Raw genomic sequence first — 8897 nt, 5'->3', positions numbered from 1 at the left:
TCTCTCTCTCTCTCTCTCTCTCTCTCTCTCTCTCTCTCTCTCTCTCTGTGTGTGTGTGTGTGTGTGTGTGCGTGTGTGTGTTTTGCTTCAAGGAACTGTCCTGTGCCCATGCACTTCAGGATGTCAAACAGTATCCTTAATCCCAAAGGACTTCCCTGAAAATGTCTCTAGACATTGGCAAATGCACCCATGGAGAACTACTAAATTAAAGCACTGTGAGCCTTTCTTATTTTCTTTAGTCTTCTGAGACAGAGTCTTGCTATATCAGCCAGGATGGTCTCCACTTTACAATCCTCCCCTCAGTCTCCTCAGTATTGGAATGTATTGGTGTATCTTTCCATACCTTCGCTGAATCTTTGCTCTATAGAAACTTTTTGTTTTTTGTTTTTTGGTTTTTCGAGACAGGATTTCTCTGTGTAGCCCTGGCTCTCCTGGAACTCACTCTGTAGACCAGGCTGGCCTCAAACTCAGAAATCCACCTACCTCCGCCTCCCCAGTGCTGAGATTAAAGACGTGCACCACCACTGCCCTGTGAAATTTTTTAAATTAATATTTTAAATGTTTATTAAAATATATCCCTAAAAGTGCAATCATGGCATTCATATATTGGTACTAACCAAAGCAGCTCTGTAATTGGACTTAAAGCCCACTTAACAGGAGGAATATCATGCCTACTATAGGAAATTTAGCCAAATACCCAGCACTAGTGAGGTCCTGTTTCTTAGAGGATAATCTGCTAGTGCCACTTAACTAAACAAGTGTAGTTCTAACTGCATCCCAAATATTTATTCTGATACCCACGGATAAGTGTAGGTCTCACTTCTCATCAAGGAAGTGTGTCTCACTGAAGCAGACAGAGAAAGCTTTACAAGAAACCACAACTGATCAAAATGTAAAGAACAACTGACTCTGGGGTCTCTATCCATAACACAGTTCCCATACCTAAGGCTCAAGGAATACTGTGGAAGAGGGACTGTAAAGACTGCAAGAGCCAGGAAGTCTGATGTGAGACTGTGTCTCCTAAAAATGAGTGGGAAGTTCCACTCATGATACCTTAGCAATATGGCTGCCTAAAGACGATATGAACAATGACATATAGACATGTTAACACAGAAGGGGAAATCTCACAGCAGGTCAGCCCTAGACAAAAAAAACCAAACAAACAAACAAACAAAAAAACCCTAGAAGCAGCTAAGGACTGTCGAGAGAGGGAGAATTAGTCTTTCCCAGAGATGAACCCTCTAATTAGTTATCAAATATCAAGTGGTCAGCCCTGAAATCACACAAGCATACAAACAATACCAACTGGACTCAGCAGATTGTATTTACAAATTTATGCACATATGAAACAATAATAATTAAGGAAAAAGTAGTTATGAATTTGAAAGGGGATGCACAAGTTGAGATGACATGGAAAAATGTAGGAAGGATAAGGGATAAATGACATGATTCTATATTTTAAAAATTGCAAACAAGGAAATATTTCTAGATTACAGAAAATGTACATAATACAATAAATATCCTTCCATGGAAAAAAAAGCCTTCATTATTTAAAAAAAATCATCAAAATACTGCATTTGTGTGCATAAAGTTTAAATAGTGCCAAAATATTTAGAATGAAAATCAGTAGCTCTTGCTCCATTCCTCCATAAATGTAGTCTCTTTCTCTAAGGGTCACCTCAACTGTTTTTAATACAGGGCCGAATGTAGCTGAATTCCTGATCCTCCTGCCTCTACCTCTGGAGCGGTGGCTTTAGACCTGAGCCATCACAGCAGGATTTCTACAGGACTTGAGATTGAGTCCAGGGACTTTGGCACAGAAAGCAAGCACTCTAGAGTTTACTCTCAGCCCTGAGTTACCACTTTTAAGGGTTTCTCACTTGGGTTTTCTAATGGTTCCTGCCACAGCCATTACTTTGTGCTATAATTTGAATATGGCTTTCCCCCCTCCCCAAGTTTCATGTATTGGAAGCTTTGTCCTCAGTGTGGTGGTGTTGGAGCTGATGTCATAGAGCCTTTAAGAAGTGATTAAGTCATTTGTGTCATACCCCTTGGGAGAGATTAATGTAGTTCTCACCGGACTCTAGTTAGTTCCTATGAGAGCACTTGGTTGTAAAGAGTGAGGCTGGCCCATGAATCTTTCTGGCTTTTCATCTTGCCATTTTTTTCCTCTCACTTAACACTCCCACTGTGATCTCACATGGTACATTATGATATAGCTAGAAGGTGCTGACTAGAACCCAGCAGATGTTGACACCATGATCTTGATGCTCCGTAGCTGTAAGCCAAATACAGTTCATTTCTGTATAAAGCACACAGCTTCTGGTATTGGGTTATAGCAATGGAGACTAATACATCCTGTTTTCCATTAATTTAACCAACAAAGTAGTTTTAAGCACTGTGTCTTTGCTAAGGTTACCATAACAAAATACCACAGATTTAAACATCGAATTTGTTTTCTCAGTTTCAGAAGCTGTAGTCCAAAAGTGAACTGTAAGCAGGGTTGGTTTTTCTTAGTAAAACTGTCCAGAGCTCTGTCCTTGGTTTGCACATGGCTGTGCTCTTCCCATCTCTTCACATGTTTGTCCTAGAAAGTTTGGACTTCTTTGGTATCTTTCCACCTTTATTCATTCATTCATTCATTCATTCATTCATTCATTCATTCATTCATTTTTGTTCATTCTTAGGCAAGGCCTCACTATGTATCCCAGGCTGGCCTCAAAGTCATGGAAATCCTTCTGCTTGAGACTCCCAAGTGCCATTCACTCCAGGACTCTTTCTCTTCTTTTGAGGACAGCAGTTTTATTAAAGTAGATGTATATCAATGGCTTCATTTTCATTCACTCACTTCAGAAAAGCCATGTCTAATTACTAGGCATCTTAAAGTACTAGGGGTGCAACTTATGCATTTGGGGAGATATAAGTTAGCTCAAAACAAGCACCTACTGAGTAACAGTCATAGCTCTACACACTGTGAATGGACTACTGAACAATACATGAAAATCTTGGCTCTTAATAAAGATCTAGTAAGGGGGCTGGAGAGATGGCTCAGCGGTTAAGAGCACTGACAGTTCTTCCAAAGGTCCTGAGTTCAATTCCCAGCAACCACATGGTGGCTCACAACCATCCGTAATGAGATTGGATGCCCTCTTCTGGTGTGTCTGAAGACAGATACAGTGTACTCATAAATAAAATAAATAAATAAATCTTTAAAAAATAAAAAAAATAAAAAATAAAAATAAAAAATAAAGACCTAGTAAGAAAGAGAAGTACTGTTCTATTGCTGTGAAGAGACACTGTGACCAAGGCAACTCTTATAAAAGGAAGCATTTAACTGGAGACTTGCTTACAGTTTCAGAAACTTAGCCTATTTCTATCATGGCAAGGAGCATGGTAGCATGCAGACAAGCACTGGACCAGTATCTGAGACCTTTACATCCTGATCTACAGGTAGAGAGAAAACCTGACCTTTGCATTGTGTCTTCAAGAGATCTCAAAGCCCACCTCCAGTGATAATTCCCCCAAAAAGCTACTCCTAATCTTTCTAAGCATATCAAAGAGTCCACACCTTGGTCATTAAGCTTTCAAATATATAATCCAAGGAAGGCTATTCTTATTCAAAACACCACAAATATGTAACACAAAAAAATATATGTAGCTGGGCAGTGGTGGCGCACGCCTTTAATCCTAGCACTTGGGAGGCAGAGGCAGGCAGATTTCTGAGTTCGAGGCCAGTCTGATCTACAGAGTGAGTTCCAGGACAGCCAAGACTATACAGAGAAAACCTGTCTCGAAAAAACAAACAAACAAACAAACAAACAAAAATGTGTGTGTGTATGTGTGTGTGTGTATGTGTGTGTGTGAGAGAGAGAGAGACATGAAAATAGAGTAAATGAGGAGAGGGCTCAGCTTGCTGTTCTTCCAGAGGTTCCAAGTCTGGATCCCAGATCCTGCAACTCACAACTGCAAGTATCTCCAGTTCTAGAGGATGCAAGGACCTCTTCTAGCCTTGGTGGACACACACACACACACACACACACACACACACAGAGAGAGAGAGAGAGAGAGAGAGAGAGAGAGAGAGAGAGAGAGAGAGAGAGAGAGAGAGAGAGAGAGAGAAGGAGAGAGGACAGGAGAGAGGGAGATACATAAATAAAATGTAAAATATTTTTCAAAAACATTAAATGCTATGAAGAAAAAAATCAGAGGAAGGAGATAGAGTATTCAGGCAATGTGCTGCAATTTCAAATACAGTGGTCAGAAAAAAAAAACTTAGAAGTAGGTATTTTAATAAGCATCTGAAGGAAATGATAGCGTGAGTACAAGGATATCCGGGAAATGAGAATTCTAGGCAGAAAGCATAGCTGATGATATGTCCTAAAGTGGAAACACATTTAGATCATTCAAGAAACAGCAAAAGGGCCATTGAACTGTTGAGAACAGAGCAAGAGGATCAGCAGGAGTGGCTGGGGTGGGGCCAGTGAGGCAGACTATTATGTGAAGCTTAGGTAGCCACTATAATGACATGGTCTTTTGTTCTGACTGAGCCATGGTGACAGTTTAAGTTTTACGTCTTAATAGAATCTTTCCAGCTGCTCTGTTAACAATAGACTGAAAGGGGGCAAAGGTGGAAGCAGAGAAACCAGTGACCGGAATATTACAAGAATCCACTTTCTCTAAATCATTTCTTGGTTTGCCAACTGTAGACAGCATCTCTATTGCTTCCCACTGTGATAGATGCAGATTTAGCTCATTTACACTACAGCACCACTTCCTCTTTCCCTAATACATTTTTATTTTTTAATTCTTCTGTTTAGTTCCCGCCACATCAGAAAACAGATGTAATGTGCATCTTTTTGTGTTGTTTTTTTGTCTTTTGTGCCTTTATAAACCTCCATTGCTCATTCACTTATAGATAATGTCACCAGATTTCACACTTCTTAAAATTATATTTTAAGATATGTCTTAAATTATATTAATAATAAATAAATTAATGTAAATTAAATAATATAAATTAATATGTTAAATAATAAATGTCTTATATTAATATAAAGACATATACTGAAGTTATTTTCTTTATATTTTTTCTACCTCCTCTAATTCTACTCTCTATAGGCTTTTATATTAAATATCAGGGGTTACTCTGGTGGTCCTATGTATTCAAATTCTAATTCTGTACTCTAAGATTTGGTTGCTCCAAGATAACCAAATTCCCATGTATACCAGCTTTTGTTATGCAAACCTTATTCCCAATTTAAAATTATTAGTTAAATAAAGGTAGCTACAGCCTATGGTAGAGAGAATAGAGGTAGGCAAGTTTTCAGTTACCTGGCTGGGGAGATTCGGGTAGGAACCAGGAGAAGAAGGAGAAAGGAGAGGGAGAGAGAAGGAGCACAGAGGAGGAAGAAGGGAGAAGAGGTCTCCATTAGATGTGATGGACCAGGAACACATGTTTGAGTGAAACGCACCCTGCCTAACCCCAGACAGACTGCTGGAGCAGAAATAACCCAGGCAAGATTCAAACAGCAAGTACTTGGGTAACATAGCTGGGAAGTAGAAAGTCTAGTGATTAGAAAAATAGACTTAGGGGTAATTCCCCAGTAATTGTGTTAGAGCTGATTTTAAAAATACAAAGGTCTCTGCCTTGACTATTGGGGGGCTTGCCAAGTCATATTAGTTAATAACTAATAGAGTTTATTAAACTCCAATTACAAAATTTGTTAGCAATAAAAGCTGTTTTCTATGATTTCTTTTCTTTAGTTTAGATTCCAAATGATAGAAAGCCAATAGAATAGCATTTAGCTTATTTTGATTGTGTAAATATTTCTCAGTATAAATCCGAAGATTGTGCCATGATTTCTTTGCAGTTACAGTAACACAACCTCCTCTGCCTTACCTCAGCTACCTTTCAGCTTCTTTTTTCATTTTGTATATGTTTTTATTTTTAAATGTATTTCATTTTTTATAATTATTATTATTATTATGTGTGCGTGCATATATGAGATGTGTGCTTCAGCGTGGACACATTCATCACACAGCAATAGGTAGAGTCCAGAGGACAACTTTTGATAGTTGATTCTCTCCAGTGCTTACCTACACAAAACCTAAACAAGGTCAAGTGGATCAAATTCTAGCATGAGTAAAGAAAGAGTACACAAGTCCCCACTAGCTGAAGAGCTATTGGCAGTTGATGGTTATTCAGGAAAGGAGTGACATTTTTCTTTGGGGATGTGACCACTAGTAGCATGAATCCACATGCTCCAGTGGGTAGCTCTACACTTATTTTTTAACCATAATATATATTGGGAGTCATTACATGTTAGCACATAGCTATTCAATCTTTAAAATCACATTTATTAGCAAGGTGTGGTGGTACACACCTTTAAATCCCAGCACTTGGGAGGCAGAGGCAAGTGGATCTTTAAGTTCAAGGCTAGCCTGATCTATAGAGTGAGTTCCAGGACAGCCAAGGCTACACAGAGAAACATTGTCGTGAAAAAGAAACAAAAATGCATTTATTGATTAATTAATTAATTAATTAATGCACATACATGACAAAGCACATGTATGGAAGTCAAAGTACAACATACAGGAGTAAGTTCTTTCCTGGTACCAGGTATCGAACTCAGCTCATCTGGTTTGACGGGAAGCAACCTCACTCACTGAGCCATCTTGCAGTCTCTAGAGATTTAGTTTTTAAATAGCTTTGAGTTGATGAGATAACTTAGCAGGTAAAAGCACCTTCTATCAAGCCTAATGCCATGAACTCTGTCCTTGGGATCCACATGACAGACGGGCAGAATCAACTCTGAAACATTGTCCTCTAACCTTATATATATGTAGACTTGCCCTCTCCTTCCCCCTCCCCCTCCCCTCCCCTTCCCCCTCCCCTTTCCTTCCTCCTCCCCCTCCCCGTCTCACTCCCCCTTCCCTTCCTCCTCCCCTTCCCCCTCTCACCCCCCTCCCCCTCCCTCTCTCTCCCCCTCCCCTCCCTCTTTCCCTCCCTCTCTCTCTCCCTCTCCCTCTCTCCCCTTTCCTTCTCCCTCTCTCCCTCTCTCTCTTTCTCTCCCTCTGTCTCTCTCTCCCCCTTCTCTCCCTCTCTGTCTCACATACACACACACACACACAACACACAAACACACACAAATGAACAAATGTAAATTTTTAAAAATTATTTCAATTTATTTTTTTCTGCTACAGAATTTCTAACTCTCCACAATAACTATAATATTGAATATCATTGTTTTTGTTTTAAGTGGAACTCTCTCCTTTTCAACCGGAGCATGTAATATGACACCATATTTCATCTGACCTCCAAGGCAAACCTCTGGCCATTCTGAGGAAATGCTACTCCTCTTGACATACCTTCTCTGAGAAAATTTAGGATATTGACCTTCATCGGCATTCCAATAAGCTCACCCTGCTGTCATTTCCTTTTTTTTTTTTTTTACTTTTTTAAAAGATTTATTTATTTATTCTATGTCTATGAGTACACTATAGCTGTCTTCAGACACACCAGAAAAGGGCATCAGATCTCATTACAGATGGTTGTGAGCCACCATGTGGTTGCTGGGAATTGAACTCAGGACCTCTGCAAGAGCAGTCAGTGCTCTCAACCACTGAGCCATCTCTCCAGCCCAAGAATTATTTACTTATTTCATGTATATGAGTACACTTTACTGTTACTGTCTTCAGATACACCAGAAGACTGCCTCAGATCCTATTACAGATGGTTGTGAGCCACCATGTGGTTGCTGGGAATTGAACTCAGGACCTCTGGAAGAGCAGTCAGTGCTCTTAACCACTGAGCCATCTCTCCAGCCCCCTGCTGTCATTTCCTAACAGACCTTTTTCTTTTTTATTATTGCATGTGTGTGTGCCTGTATGTGTATGTCTATGTCTGTGTCTGTGTGTCTGAGTGAGAGTGTGCACGCACATACATATGCCAAGATACAGAGGTCAGAGGGCATGATGTGTGTATGTGTGAGCACACATGCCAAGGTACAGAGGTCAGAGGGATATTTGTACTGGCAGTTCTCCCTCCACATTCAGGAGGGTTCCAGGGATCAAAGTCAGGTTGTCAGGCTTGTGCAGCAAGCTGCTATGCCTCCTGAGAATTCTAGCAAACCCCTCCCATCAGAGCTTATCTCTAACTTGAATTCATTTGAACAGAACCTAAGCTGAAGAGTAATTGTTACTGGTAATGACATTGTTTTTTTTACAGGATTACAATTACTACATTTACCTATAGAAATTTAACCACTAGGATTTTAAAGTTCAAAAGCTATGTTTTTACCCATACAAAGTACTCCCATCTGACAACAACTGAATTGATCTGTGTATATACTTAGAATATTGGCCAACTCAGGCTATACCATAAAACTACGTGGCTAAGCCAACTACAATCTTAATTTCTCACAGTTCTGAAAGCTAGAAATCTCTAGTATAGCCAATTTAATTCTGGAGAACTTCTTGCTGAACTTATGTGACTTTTTTTCCTTTGTGATACTCTGAAAGACAAAACTATCTTATGTAAATTAATACAGTACTTATCCATACAAGTACTTTAAAATTTTATTCTATATTTATTTATTTTATGTGTCTGGGTGTTTTGCTTGCATGTATGTGTGTACACCCCTTCAGTGAATTGCAGTTACCTATCATTGTAAGCTATCATATGGGTGCTTGGACTTGAACCCAAGTACTTGGGAAGAGCAGCCAGTGTTCTTAACCACTAAGCCACCTCACCAGGCCTGTAAGATTGTTTTTAAAGGACATTGAAAGGGGCAGAAGAAAATTTACATATACTGTAATACCTACACATTTCCTGGGAATCTGAAGTGACAAAATGTTAGTGTTTTATCAGGTAAGGACTAGCCTGTATAATCGCCTTATAA

Source organism: Grammomys surdaster, unplaced genomic scaffold (genome assembly GCF_004785775.1).
Source record: "Grammomys surdaster isolate TR1022 unplaced genomic scaffold, NIH_TR_1.0 60, whole genome shotgun sequence".
Classification (NCBI taxonomy): Eukaryota; Metazoa; Chordata; class Mammalia; order Rodentia; family Muridae; genus Grammomys; species Grammomys surdaster.
This window is presented reverse-complemented; position numbering follows the sequence as displayed.